Genomic DNA, 15,948 nt, shown 5'->3' on the forward strand with positions numbered 1-15,948 from the left:
CTCTGGTCTGGCGTCGCGTATTATCTCCCCTTCCAGAGGGAAAACGGTAAGATCTATTAGAAAAACAGTGAGGGGAAACATCTGTAACTCCAGACTGTCCCCCTCTGGATTCTATAATCAACTCACGGGTCCTGGTATATTTCCAGACTAATAGAAAAGTAGTAGACGAGTCCCCACCGGAGTGGGGTCCAGTCAGGTAGACTCAGCACCCTGTGGTGGATGTGTGAGAAACAGAAAATGACATCCGCTTCTGCGAACCTAACAAGGCTGCAGAACACTTACCTGTTCACCTTCCATCTGCACAGAAAAGAAATAAAAAGAACGGTATTGAACTAGGTAACGCGACTGCATCCCACAAAGGAATGCGTCACCAACCGTTGTGAGGGAATCTAACTCACAAAGTTAGAGTTACCAGCAGTATCCGCCGAGATTGACTGAAGTAAGGCATCCCCAACAGTGGCACACCGACCCAGGGAAAAAACTCCGATTCTTCTCGGAGTCAGCCTTAGTCATTCTCCGGAAACCTCCTGTATACACACTGCAGCGTGTTGTGATCTATAGTGGAAACCCAACATAAGGAAAATCTCCAAACCCTGCAGGATAATTTCATCGGATGCTGTGCATACAATGTAAATAAGTCCAAAGAATAGAAATAAAATATCACTTAGCTTCCTGTATCCGATCCTTCGTGACAGGATTCCGTGTCGAACAGGCGTTGACTTTCACAGTATTCCCTCCGCCACGTGGAAAGAAAAAACATTCGGACATCTTGAGAGGACGGGAGACCCACTCGTCACAGCCGACCTAAAGCCTTATCAGCAGAGCGACCAGCACATGAGAAGGAATACTATTACTTCAGCATTCATTAGAAATCATAAGATGAATATACATAATGTAATACACATATACACACATCCTACCTATATATACATAAAACATACATATAAGCGGATTGTCCAGCACCGCAGGGACCCAAATGACATTAATGTGTACTGAATGTGTATGACCATGTACTGAACCGCAGTCATTGCTCTACCAGGAAGCATTATAGTCGACAGAAAAGCTAGTAATCGTCGACAGCAGAGAGTAGTAACCAGGCAAACAAGATAGTTGCGACCCCGAGGGGTCCGAGGGGATTATACATAAATAATTTTAATAATATTCCCTCACAAAAATAACCATGTCTGCGCTCAAGCTACAGACTAATGGAGCTGAACCATATAAATGCATTTAAATATATATACTGTTATAAGTTAGTTACAGCATGTTAATTTACACCCGGTAATAACAATAGGTGCCGACAGGGTCACCCACATACTACTGTGTCTCCCATACCGTGTTTACTATGAACAAGTATAACACAACCGAACTGTTGACTCAATATCTACTGTATCAAGTACCAAACAGATGTCGGCGATGCCGACAATGAACCCCAGAGGTGTTAATGACAGAATATTCACCCGTGTCGACCCAAGTGTATATCAGACAGGGGGCACACAGAGAGTACATGTCCATTTCCAATTAAATAGTGTTATACATTCCTTCATAACACTAACCATATGTGCCCCCCCTTGTTTGCTGTTTTGGCGGGGACAGTGATTAAAATGGCGCTGTCTCTTGCTGTGAGGGCTAAGCTCCGTCGCTTATTGGCGCGCTGTAGCCCAGTATATTACAAACCGTATATGCAGGCAGGGGAGCATATACAGTGGCTACCCACTGTATATGCTTCTGGGAGTGTAAAATTAATGCAATACCTACTGCCCAGGGCGTCCCCCCGCGCCCTGCACCCGACACCAGCCGTTGGTGTGTGGGAGCAATGGCGCGCAGCGGGACCGCTGCAACATTATGGCGCTGTCTGCTGTGAGGGCTAAGCTCCGCCCCTTATCGGCGTGCTGTAGCCCAGTATATTAAAAACATATGCAGGCAGGGGAGCATATACAGTGTTTACCCACTGTATATGCTTCTGGGAGTGTAAAATTAATGCACTACATACTGCCCAGGGTGCCCCCCCCCCTGCGCCCTGCACCCGATACCAGCCGTTGGTGTGTGGGAGCAATGGCGCGCAGCGGGACCGCTGCGACGTGCTGGCGGGGGTAGTGGACACGGTACCCGGGCACCGAATAACAACTCAAGCCAGCCTATTTAGTATAAAATAGCCTCAGTAACATTGCTGCCCAGGGCGCTCCCCCCCCAGCGCCCTGCACCCTGTGAGTGCCGTTGGTGTGTGGGAGCATGGAGCGTAGCACGATCTGTTACCTCCGTTACTGAAGTCTTCTGCCGTCACTGAAGTCTTCTGTTCTTCACATACTCACCCGGCTTCTTTCTTCTGGCTTCTGTGAGGGGTTGACGGCGCGGCTCCGGGAACAAGCAGCTAGGCGCACCAAGTGATCGAACCCTCTGGAGCTAATGGTGTCCAGTAGCCGAGAAGCAGAGCCTTTAAACTAAGAAGAAGTAGGTCCTGCTCCTCTCCCCTCACTCCCACGCTGCAGGAAGCCTGTAGCCAGCAGGTCTGCCTGAAAATAAAAAACCTAACATAAAGTCTTTCAGAGAAACTCGGGAGAGCTCCCCTAGTGTGTGACCCATCACTCCTGGGCACAAAGTCTAACTGAGGTCTGGAGGAGGGGCATAGGGGGAGGAGCCAGTTCACACCCAGTTTAAGTCTTTATAGTGTGCCCAGGCTCCTGCGGATCCGTCTATACCCCATGGTCCTTTTGGAGTCCCCAGCATCCTCTAGGACGTAAGAGAAATATATTTCTCTAACGTCCTAAGTGGATGCTGGGGACTCCGTAAGGACCATGGGGAATAGCGGCTCCGCAGGAGACTGGGCACAAAAGTAAAGCTTTAGAACTACCTGGTGTGCACTGGCTCCTCCCCCTATGACCCTCCTCCAAGCCTCAGTTAGATTTTTGTGCCTGAACGAGAAGGGTGCACACTAGGTGGCTCTCCTGAGCTGCTTAGTGAAAAGTTTAGTTTTAGGTTTTTTATTTTCAGTGAGACCTGCTGGCAACAGGCTCACTGCATCGAGGGACTAAGGGGAGAAGAAGCGAACTCACCTGCGTGCAGAGTGGATCGGGCTTCTTAGGCTACTGGACATTAGCTCCAGAGGGACGATCACAGGCCCAGCCATGGATGGGTCCCAGAGCCGCGCCGCCGGCCCCCTTACAGAGCCAGAAGACAGAAGAGGTCCGGAAAATCGGCGGCAGAAGACGTCCTGTCTTCAACAAGGTAGCGCACAGCACTGCAGCTGTGCGCCATTGCTCTCAGCACACTTCACACTCCGGTCACTGAGGGTGCAGGGCGCTGGGGGGGGGCGCCCTGAGACGCAATAAAAACACCTTGGATGGCAAAAAATGCATCACATATAGCTCCTGGGCTATATGGATGAATTTAACCCCTGCCAGAATACATAGAAAAACGGGAGATAAGGCCACCGATAAGGGGGCGGAGCCTATCTCCTCAGCACACTGGCGCCATTTTCCACACTGGCGCCATTTTCCCTCACAACTCCGTTGGAGGGAAGCTCCCTGGCTCTCCCCTGCAGTCACTACACTACAGAAAGGGTTAAAAAAGAGAGGGGGGGGGGGGGGGGCACTAATTACGCGCAGTATTAAAGATACAGCAGCTATAAGGGGAAAAACACTTATATAAGGTTATCCCTGTATATATATAGCGCTCTGGTGTGTGCTGGCAAACTCTCCCTCTGTCTCCCCAAAGGGCTAGTGGGGTCCTGTCCTCTATCAGAGCATTCCCTGTGTGTGTGCTGTATGTCGGTACGTTTGTGTCGACATGTATGAGGAGAAAAATGATGTGGAGACGGAGCAGATTGCCTGTAATAGTGATGTCACCCCCTAGGGGGTCGACACCTGAGTGGATGAACTGTTGGAAGGAATTACGTAACAGTGTCAGCTCTGTATAAAAGACAGTGGTTGACATGAGACAGCCGGCTACTCAGCTTGTGCCTGTCCAGACGTCTCATAGGCCGTCAGGGGCTCTAAAGCGCCCGTTACCTCAGATGGCAGATATAGACGCCGACACGGATACTGACTCCAGTGTCGACGGTGAAGAGACAAATGTGACTTCCAGTAGGGCCACATGTTACATGATTGAGGCAATGAAAAATGTTTTACACATTTCTGATAATACGAGTACCACCAAAAAGGGGTATTATGTTCGGTGAGGAAAAACTACCTGTAGTTTTCCTGAATCTGAGAAATTAAATGAGGTGTGTGATGATGCGTGGTTTTCCCCCGATAACAACTGATAATTTCAAAAATGTTATTGGCATTTTATCCTTTCCCGCCAGAGGTTAGGGTGCGTTGGGAAACACCCCCTAGGGTGGATAAAGCGCTCACACGCTTGTAAGAACAAGGGCTCTACCCTCTCCTGAGATGGCCGCCTTTAAGGATCCTGCTGATAGAAAGCAGGAGGGCATCCTAAAAGGTATTTACACACATACTGGTGTTATACTGCGACCAGCAATCGCCTCAGCCTGGATGTGCAGTGCTGGGTTGGCGTGGTCGGATTCCCTGACTGAAAATATTGATACCCTAGATAGGGACAGTATATTATTGCCTATAGAGCATTTAAAAGATGCATTTCTATATATGCGTGATGCACAGCGGAATATTTGCCGACTGGCATCAAGTCTAAGTGCGTTGTCCATTTCTACCAGTAGAGGGTTATGGACACGACAGTGGTCATGTGATGCGGATTCCAAACGGCATTTGGAAGTATTGCCTTATTAAGGGGAGGAGTTATTTGGGGTCGGTCTTTCAGACCTGGTGGCCACGGCAACAGCTGGGAAATCCACGTTTGTACCCCAGGTCGCCTCTCAACATGAGAAGACGCCGTATTATCAGGCGCAGTCTTTTCGTGGGCAAGCGGGCAAAAGGTTCCTCATTTCTGCCCCGTGACAGAGGGAGAGGAAAAAGGCTGCAGAAATCAGCCAGTTCCCAGGAACAGAAACCCTCTCCCGCCTCTGCCAAGCCCTCAGTATGACGCTGGGGCTTTACAAGCAGAATCAGGCACGGTGGGGGCCCGTCTCAATGAATTTCAGCGCACAGTGGGCTCACTCGCAAGTAGACCCCTGGATCCTTCAGGTGATATCTCAGGGGTACAAATTGGAATTCGAGACGTCTCCCCCTCGCCGTTTCCTAAAGTCTGCTTTACCGATGTCTCCTTCTGACAGGGAGACAGTTTTGGAAGCCATTCACAAGCTGTATTCTCAGCAGGTGATAATCAAGGTACCCCTCCTGCAACAGGGAACGGGGTATTATTCCACACTGTTGTGGTACCGAAGCCGGACGGCTCGGTGAGACCGATTCTAAATCTAAAATCTTTGAACACTTACATACAGAGGTTCAAATTCAAGATTGAGTCACTCAGAGCAGTGATTGCGAACCTGGAAGAAGAGGACTACATGATGTCTCGGGACATCAAGGATGCTTACCTTCATGTCCCAATTTACCCTTCTCACCAAGGGTACCTCAGGTTTATGGTACAGAACTGTCACTATCAGTTTCAGACGCTGCCGTATGGATGGTCCACGGCACCCCGGGTCTTTACCAAGGTAATGGCCGAAATGATGATACTCCTTCGAAGGAAGGGAATTTTAGTTATCCCTTACTTGGACGATTCCCTGATAAGGGTAAGATCCAGGGAACAGTTGGAGGTCGGTGTAGCACTATCTCAGGTAGTGTTGCGGCAGCACGATTGGATTCTCAATATTCCAAAATCGCAGCTGATTCCGACGACTCGTCTTCTGTTCTTAGGGATGATCCTGGACACAGTTCAGAATAAGGTGTTTCTCCCAGAGGAGAAAGTCAGGGAGTTATCCGAGCTAGTCGGGAACCTCCTATAACCGAGCCAAGTCTCAGTACATCAATGAGATGGTTCTGAAAAAAAAATGGTGGCTTCCTATGAAGCAATCCCATGCGGCAGATTCCACGCAAGAACTTTCCAGTGGGACCTGCTGGACAAATGGTCCGGGTCGCATCTTCAGATGCATCAGCGGATAACCCTGTCACCAAGCACAAGGGTGTCTCTCCTGTGGTGGTTGCAGAGTGCTCATCTTCTAGAGGGCCGCACATTCAGGACTGGGTCCTGGTGACCACGGATGCCAGCCTGCGAGGCTGGGGAGCAGTCACACAGGGAAGGAATTTCCAGAGCTTATGGTCAAGCCTGGAGACATCACTTCACATAAATATCCTGAAGCTAAGGGCCATTTACAATGCTCTAAGCTCAGCAAGACCTCTGCTTCAAGGTCACCCGGAGTTGATCCATTCGGACAACATCACGGCAGTCACCCACGTAAACAGACAGGGTGACACAAGAAGCAGAAGGGCAATGGCAGAAGCTGCAAGGATTCTTCGCTGGGCGGAAAATCATGTGATAGCACTGTCAGCAGTATTCATTCCGGGAGTGGACAACTGGGAAGCAGACTTCCTCAGCAGACACGACCTCCACCCGGGAGAGTGGGGACTTCACCCAGAAGTCTTCCACATGTTTATAAAACTCGACAAGTATTGCGCCAGGTCAAGGGACCCTCAGGCAATAGCTGTAGACGCTCTGGTAACACAGTGGGTGTACCAGTCAGTGTATGTGTTCCCTCCTCTGCCTCTCATAACCAAGGTACTGAGAATTATAAGATGGAGAGGAGTAAGCACTATATTCGTGGCTCTGGATTGGCCAAGAAGGACTTGGTAACCGGAACTTCAAGAGATGCTCACGGAGGATCCGTGGCCTCTACCTCTAAGAAGGGACCTGCTCCAGCAAGGACCCTGTCTGTTCCAAGACTTACCGCGGCTGCTAACGGCAGGGCGGTTGAAAGCCGGATCCTGAAGGAAAAAGGCATTCCGGATGAAGTCATCCCTATCCTGATCAAAGCCAGGAAAGATATAACCGCAAAACATTATCACCGCATTTGGCGAAAATATGTTGCGTGGTGCGAGACCAGTAAGGCCCCGACGGAGGAATTTTCAACTAGGTCTATTCCTACATTTCCTGCAAACAGGAGTGTCTATGGGCCTGAAATGGGGGTCCATTAAGGTTCAAATTTCGGCCCTGTCAATTTTCTTCCAAAAAGAACTAGCTTCAGTCCCTGAAGTTCAGACGTTTGTGAAAGGGGTACTGTATATACAGCCTCCTTTTGTGCCTCCAGTGGCACCTTGGGATCTAAATGTAGTTTTTGGGTTCCAAAAGTCACATTGGTTTGAACCACTTAAATATGTGGAGTTAAAATATCTCACATGGAAAGTGGTCATGCTGTTGGCCCTGGCCTGGGCCAGGTGCGTGTCAGAATTGGCGGCTTTATCCTGTAAAAGCCCTCATCTGATTTTCCATTCGGACAGGGCGGAATTGAGGACTTGTCCTCAGTTTCTCCCTAAGGTGGTTTTCAGCGTTTCACCTGAATCAACCTATTGTGGTGCCTGCGGCTACTAGGGACTTGGAGGACTCCAAGTTGCTAGACGTTGTCAGAGCCCTGGAAATATAGGTTTCCAGGACGGCTGGAGTCAGAAAATCTGACTCGTTGTTTATTCTGTATGCACCCAACAAGCTGGGTGCTCCTGCTTCTAAGCAGACTATTGCTCGTTGGATTTGTAGTACAATTCAGCTTGCACATTCTGTGACAGGCCTGCCACAGCCAAAATCTGTAAAAGCCCATTCCACAAGGAAGGTGGGCTCATCTTGGGCGGCTGCCCGAGGGGTCTCGGCTTTACAACTTTGCCGAGCAGCTACTTGGTCAGGAGCAAATACGTTTGTAAAATTCTACAAATTTGATACCCTGGCTGAGGAGGACCTGGAGTTCTCTCATTGGTGCTGCAGAGTCATCCGCACTCTCCCGCCCGTTTGGGAGCTTTGGTATAATACCCATGGTCCTTACGGAGTCCCCAGCATCCACTTAGGACGTTAGAGAAAATAAGAATTTACTTACCGATAATTCTATTTCTCGTAGTCCGTAGTGGATGCTGGGCGCCCATCCCAAGTGCGGATTGTCTGCAATACTGGTACATAGTTATTGTTACCAAAAAATCGTGTTATTGCTGTAGTGAGCCATCTTTTCTAGAGGCTCCTCTGTTATCATGCTGTTAACTGGGTTTAGATCACAAGTTATATGGTGTGATTGGTGTGGCTGGTATGAGTCTTACCCGGGATTCAAAATCCTTCCTTATTGTGTACGCTCGTCCGGGCACAGTATCCTAACTGAGGCTTGGAGGAGGGTCATAGGGGGAGGAGCCAGTGCACACCAGGTAGTTCTAAAGCTTTACTTTTGTGCCCAGTCTCCTGCGGAGCCGCTATTCCCCATGGTCCTTACGGAGTCCCCAGCATCCATTACGGACTACGAGAAATAGAATTATCGGTAAGTAAATTCTTATTTTTTTCTTGAAAAGGAGAGAAACTAAGAGGATTGGGATGAACCCAGTGCTGGAGTAAAGCTGGGTAGATGTCGGGATACTGACACCTATTCTCCCTCTTGGGGTGTCCACGACACCCCTGGAGGGAGAATAAATAGTGTGGCGCCATCGTGCCCGCAGAATGGTGAGCGCAGCAAGCCCGCATGGGGATCTTTTTCGCTCGCCCCGCTGCCGGCATTCCGGCGCCCTGCATCCCGTGGTCGGGATTATGACCACCAAGATGACTGGCGCCGGTATATCCATACCAACCCATCACTAAGGAGTGTAGTATGGTATGCCGGCGGTCGGGCTCCCGGTGACCAGCATACGGCCGGAATCCCGACCGCCGGCATAACGACAGCTGGGCGAGTGCAAATGAGCCCTTTGCGGGCTCGCTGCGCTCACCACGCTGCGGGCACGGTGGCGTGCTATCTATTCTCCCTCCAGGGGGGTCGTGGACCCCAAGAGGGAGAAAAGATGTAGGTATGCCGGCGGTATCAGATGCTGATCAGATGCTTAATCAGATGCTGAAGCATAATATCACCTACAATGGCAATTTAGCACAGTAAAGCACCTTATGTAGATACATTTAATCCGTGCTAAGTAGCAACCGCACTACCCAGAATAAAACTGCAGGGATCAGGAATCACACAGCAGTCATTGGATTAAAGCTACACTATATCCCAGGGGTCATCATAGTCGGCAGCAGCGGAATTAACCAGCATTACAATCCTTACAGAGAGGACCTATTACTTTACAATAGGGACAACTGACCTCTAAGGCTGATAGGCATATTACTTTAATACCGCCGTGTACCAGCATTTACGATCCCTTTAGTGGACATTGCCATATAGTGCACACACTATATACCTCCATAATACAAGCGATTAGCTTTTTAGAGGTATACACGTGTATGACCTGCAAAGTTAATAGTGTGTTATATACATATAATGTAAGCGATCAGCTTTTAATATATATATATATATATATATATATATATATATATATATATATATATATATATGTGTATGATCCACAAAGAGAATAGTGTGTTATAGATTTACACAGCAAGATACTAGTCACTAAGAACGACTCTAATACTAGATACACCAGTGAAGTATCACATTACAAATTTTCATTCTGTCTCATGAATCTGTATTGCAACAATTATTGCTCTTACGTAACACCAGTCCAAGGACATTTTGCAACATCCCTTTCCTCACCTCTCAACAGTGTGGACTGAAGTGGATACATTTTGTGCCCACATGTATAAACAGCTATAACTGCAGTATCTAATCACATTTCTCTATTGACTCCATCAATACACGGGGTATAATTGTGATTACCTTGAACTCATCATAAGGGGTGATGTTTGACATCCACACCGACAGTAATTAATTAATTCATACACCTTATTCCCAAGATACCCCAGCCCTTAGTATCTGTGTGAGCGCCCCACACGTTAATACTGTGTGAGCATCCTATAACCTGTTATTGCCAACTCCTGACAAGCACTTATACTCTTAGTGGTTCTAATTCATTTAGAATTAGCACGTAAGGAGATACACAGCTTATTGCAATATAGGGCACCAGTGGCACATTTCCCTTCATGTCTTAACCACCAGTGCTAATGTAGTCAATGTTATCTATTCAAGAATAACTCACCTGCATTGTTCCTAGGTGGGAAAGAGGTCCCAATTGTGGTATTCCACATATCTCATCGCATCTATATACTAGAGGCAGTACCAACATTAAAGTTGGCTCAAGGTGACAGAGACTCAGATATATGTGTATACCTTATAGGCAGTTGTACAGTCCCAATATAATATCTATTTAATGGTGGCTATATTTAATTTCCCCACACGACATTAAGTATATCTAGGGATGTGTAAACGCTATCCAGTTTGTGTCTTGAGTGGTTTCTGTCTCACACAGAAATAAACAATTATACTAGTTGCAGGAGTTATTGTGGTGACCCCACTTTTTAAGAATCTGTCTTACACAACTTTTCTCTCTATATCACGTATATGTTTGTAAATGTCATGTTTTTAACCTCTATATTTTGCTGTATGTGTCCTACGAAGGACCCTCTTAATATTAATATAAGCAATAAAAGCTACGTTTTATTTTGATAATCAATTCAACAAATAGATAGTGTGCACCCAACTCAACAACCGCTTTTCCAGTTCTTCTTACATGTTGACAAAAGATTAGAGAACAGATAGGAAATCTACCCATGTCTGTCCCTCTGTCGCAGAGACCTTCAGTGCCTCTCAATGCTCACTATCCAAAATAATAAACACTGATGTCGACACGGAGATTGACTCCAGTGTCGACTACGATAATGCAAAGTTACAGCCAAAATGGCAGAAAAGTATTCAATATATGATTATTGTAATAAAAGATGATTTGCATATCACTGATGACTCATCTGTCCCTGACACAAGGGTACACATGTTTAAGGGGAAGAAAGCTGAGGTAAATTTCCCTCCTCTCATGAGGAAAAAGAGCGGGAATCTCCAGACAAGAGACTGCAGTTTCCCACAAAGAATTCTCAGGCAGTACCCTTTCCCCACTAGGGCCAGGATATGATGGGAATCTTCCCCTAGGGTGTCACGTTTGCCCAAAAGGTAACCTGTCGTAACAGCTATTCTCAGGGATCCTGCAGATAGCGTGCACATTCTGGTACACTACTCAGACCGGCGATTGTGTCGGCATGGGTTTATAGCGCTGGGGCAGAGTGGACAAGTACCTTATCAGCAGAGATTGAGACCCTAGTATGTAGATATATATATATATATATATATGTGTGTGTGTGTGTATATATATATATATATATATATATATATATAAAAGATGCTGTCTTAAGGGATTTATATATATATATATATATATATATATATATATATTTCTCTGACGTCCTAGTGGATGCTGGGAACTCCGTAAGGACCATGGGGAATAGACGGGCTCCGCAGGAGACTGGGCACTCTAAAAAAAGATTAGGTACTATCTGGTGTGCACTGGCTCCTCCCTCTATGCCCCTCCTCCAGACCTTAGTTAGAATCTGTGCCCGGCCAGAGCTGGGTGCTCCTAGTGGGCTCTCCTGAGCTTACTAGAAAAGAAAGTTTTTTTTAGGTTTTTTATTTTCAGTGAGTTTCTGCTGGCAACAGACTCACTGCTACGTGGGACTAAGGGGAGAGAAGCAAACCTACCTGCTTGCAGCTAGCTTGTGCTTCTTAGGCTACTGGACACCATTAGCTCCAGAGGGTTCGAACACAGGCACCTGTCCTCGATCGTCCGTTCCCGGAGCCGCGCCGCCGTCCCCCTCGCAGAGCAAGAAGAACAGAAGCTGGAAGACGTCAAAATCGGCGGCTGAAGACTCCTGTCTTCATTAAGGTAGCGCACAGCACCGCAGCTGTGCGCCATTGCTCCCAGCACACTTACACACTCCGGTCACTGTAGGGTGCAGGGCGCTGTATATATGTAAAAACCCCCGCCATTATTATACACTAAAAGCAGGACAGAAGCCCGCCACTGAGGGGGCGGGGCCTTCTTCCTCAGCACACCAGCGCCATTTTTCCTTCACAGCTCCGCTGGAAGCACGCTCCCCAGGCTCTCCCCTGCAGTATCCAGGTACAAGACGGGTTAAAAAGAGAGGGGGGGGGCACATAAATTTAGGAGCAAATCGATACAGACAAGCAGCTATTGGGAAAATCACTTATTAGCAGTGTAAATCCCTGTGTTATATAGCGCTGTGGTGTGTGCTGGCATACTCTCTCTCTGTCTCCCCAAAGGACTTTGTGGGGTCCTGTCCTCAGTCTGAGCATTCCCTGTGTGTGTGCGGTGTGTCGGTATGGCTGTGTCGACATGTTTGATGAGGAAGGTTACGTGGAGGCGGAGCAAGGGCAGATAAGTGTGGTATCGCCCCCGTCGGGGCCGACACCAGATTGGATGGATATGTGGAAGGTCTTAAATGACAATGTAAACTAATTACATAAAAGGTTTGATGACGCTGCAGCCTTGGGACAGCCGGGGTCTCAGCCCGCCCCTGCCCAGGCGACTCAGAAACCGTCTGGTGCTCATAAACGCCCTCTAGCTCAGATGGTTGACACTGATGCCGACACGGAGTCCGACTCCAGTGTCGACGATGATGAGGCACATTTACAGTCTAAAATGACTAAGGCCATCCGATACATGATTATTGCAATGAAAGATGTATTACACATTTCTGAGAGTAACCCGGTTAATACCAAAAGGGTTTATATGTTTGGGGAGAAAAAGCAGCCAGTGACTTTTCCCCCATCTGATGAATTAAATGAATTGTGTGAAGAAGCGTGGAGTTCCCCGATAAGAAACTAGTGATTTCTAAGAGGTTACTGATGGCGTACCCTTTCCCGCCAACGGACAGGTTACGTTGGGAAACATCCCCTAGGGGTGGACAAGGCCCTGAAACGCTTATCTAAAAAGGTGGCCCTGCCGTCTCAGGATACGGCCGCCCTAAAGGAGCCTGCGGATAGAAAGCAGGAAGCTATCCTGAAGTCAGTGTATACACACTCTGGTACTCTACTGAGACCTGTTATTGCTTCAGCCTGGATGTGTAGTGCTGTAGCAGCGTGGACAGATACTCTGTTAGATGACATAGATTCCCTCGACAGAGATACTGTTTTGATAACCCTGGGCCATATCAAAGACGTCGTTTTATATATGCGAGATGCTCAGAGGGACATTTGCCTGCTGGGATCTAGAATTAATGCTATGTCCATTTCTGCCAGAAGGGTCTTATGGACTCGGCAATGGACAGGAGATGCTGATTCTAAAAAACACATGGAGGTTTTGCCTTATAAGGGTCAGGAATTGTTTGGGGATGGTCTGTCGGACCTCGTGTCTACAGCGACAGCTGGAAAGTCCACTTTCTTGCCTCAGGTTTCCTCACAGCCTAAGAAAGCACCGTATTATCAAAGGCAGTCCTTTCGTTCCCAAAAAGGCAAGAGGGTCAGGGGTGCATCCTTTCTTGCCAGAGGCAGGGCTAGAGGTAAGAAGCTGCACCATGCAGCCAGTTCCCAGGAACAAAAGTCCTCCCCTGCTTCCACTAAGTCCACCGCATGACGTTGGGGCTCCACAGGCGGAGCCAGGTGCGGTGGGGGCGCGTCTCCGAAACTTCAGCAGCCAGTGGGTTCGCTCACAGGTGGATCTCTGGGCTATACAAATTGTATCTCAGGGATACAAACTGGAATTCGAAGCGACTCCCCCCCCCCCACCGTTACCTCAAATCAGCCTTGCCAGCTTCCCCCATGGAAAGGGAGGTAGTGCTGGCGGCAATTCACAAGCTGTACCTCCAGCAAGTGATTGTCAGGGTTCCCCTCCTTCAACAGGGAAGGGGTTACTATTCCACAATGTTTGTGGTACCGAAACCGGACTGTTCGGTGAGACCCATTCTGAATTTAAAGTCCTTGAACACTTATATAAAGAAATTCAAGTTCAAAATGGAATCGCTCAGAGCGGTGATTGCAAGCCTGGAAGAGGGGTATTTTATGGTGTCGCTGGACATCAAAGATGCTTACTTGCATGTCCCCATTTACCCACCTCACCAGTAGTACCTCAGATTTGTGGTACAGGACTGTCATTACCAATTCCAGACGTTGCCGTTTGGCCTGTCCACGGCACCGAGAATATTTACCAAGGTAATGGCCGAAATGATGATACTCCTTCGGCAGAAGGGAGTTATAATTATCCCGTACTTGGACGATCTCCTCATAAAGGCGAGGTCCAGGGAGCAGTTGTTGATCAGCGTAACACTCTCTCAGGAAGTGTTACTACAGCACGGTTGGATTTTAAATGTTCCAAAGTCGCAGCTGATTCCTACGACGCGTCTGCTTTTCCTGGGCATGATTTTGGACACAGAACAGAAGAAGGCGTTTCTCCCGGTGGAGAAGGCCCAGGAATTAGCATCTCTGGTCAGGGACCTCCTGAAACCAAAACAGGTATCGCTGCATCACTGCACGCGAGTCCTGGGAAAGATGGTGGCTTCATAAGACTTCTCTACACAAATATACTGGAACTAAGGGCCATTTACAACGCCCTGAGTCAAGCAGAGCCTTTGCTTCAAAACCGGCCAGTGCTGATTCAGTCAGACAACATCACGGCGGTCACCCATGTAAACCGCCAGGGCGGCACAAGAAGCAGGATGGCAATGGCGGAAGCCACAAGGATTCTTCGATGGGCGGAGAATCACGTGCAAGCACTATCAGCAGTGTTCATTCCGGGAGTGGACAACTGGGAAGCAGACTTCCTCAGGAGACACGACCTCCACCCGGGAGAGTGGGGACTTCATCAAGAAGTTTTCCAACTGATTGCAAACCGATGGGAACTGCCACAGGTGGACATGATGGCGTCCCGCCTCAACAAAAAGCTAAAACGTTATTGCGCCAGGTCAAGGGACCCTCAGGCGATAGCTGTGGACGCCCTAGTGACACCGTGGGTGTACTAGTCGGTATATGTGTTTCCTCCTCTTCCTCTCATACCAAAGGTGCTGAGAATAGTAAGAAAGAGAGGAATAAGAACAATACTCATTGTTCCGGACTGGCCAAGAAGGACTTGGTACCCGGAACTGCAAGAAATGCGCACAGAGGACCCATGGCCTCTGCCTCTCAGACAGGACTTGCTGCAACAAGGGCCCTGTCTGTTCCAAGACTTACCGCGGCTGCGTTTGACGGCATGGCGGTTGAACGCCGGATCCTAGCGGAAAAAGGCATTCCAGATGCAGTTATTCCTACGCTGATAAAAGCTAGGAAAGATGTGACAGCAAAACATTATCACCGTATATGGCGGAAGTATGTTGCTTGGTGTGAGGCCAGGAATGCCCCTACGGAGGAATTCCAGCTGGGCCGTTTCCTTCACTTCCTACAGTCGGGAGTGACTATGGGCCTAAAATTGGGGTCCATAAAGGTACAGATTTCAGCCCTATCCATTTTCTTTCAAAAGGAACTGGCTTCTCTTCCTGAAGTTCAGACGTTGTAAAGGGAGTGCTGCATATTCAGCCCCTTTTGTGCCACCAGTGGCACCTTGGGATCTTAACGTGGTGTTGAGTTTCCTGAAATCACACTGGTTTGAGCCACTTAAAACCGTGGAGTTAAAATATCTCACGTCGAAGGTGGTCATGCTGTTGGCCTTAGCTTTGGCTAGGCGTGTGTCAGAATTGGCGGCTTTGTCACATAAAAGCCCCTATCTGGTTTTCCATATGGACAGGGCAGGATTACGGACTCGTCCGCACTTTCTGCCAAAAGTGGTGTCATCTTTTCATTTGAACCAACCTATTGTGCCTGCGGCTACTCGTGACTTGGAGGATGCCAAGTTACTAGAGGTAGTCAGGGCTTTGAAGGTTTGGAGTCAGGAAAACTGAGTCGTTGTTTATCCTGTATGCATCCAACAAGCTGGGTGCTCCTGCTTCAAAGCAAACTGTTGCTCGCTGGATCTGTAACACGATTCAGCAGGCTCATTTTGCGGCTGGATTGCCGCCTCCAAAATCGGTAAAAGCCCATTCCACAAGGAAGGTGGG

General features: G+C 48.2%; 1 protein-coding gene across 1 annotated transcript in view; it reads left to right on the plus strand.

The window, feature by feature from the left end:
* Positions 1-15,948, plus strand: part of HVCN1 (hydrogen voltage gated channel 1) — a 98,500-nt gene that overhangs the window by 31,059 nt on the left and 51,493 nt on the right. The gene's annotated exons all lie outside the window — the stretch shown is intronic.

The sequence above is a fragment of the Pseudophryne corroboree genome, chromosome 1 (genome assembly GCF_028390025.1).
Source record: "Pseudophryne corroboree isolate aPseCor3 chromosome 1, aPseCor3.hap2, whole genome shotgun sequence".
Lineage (NCBI taxonomy): Eukaryota > Metazoa > Chordata > Amphibia > Anura > Myobatrachidae > Pseudophryne > Pseudophryne corroboree.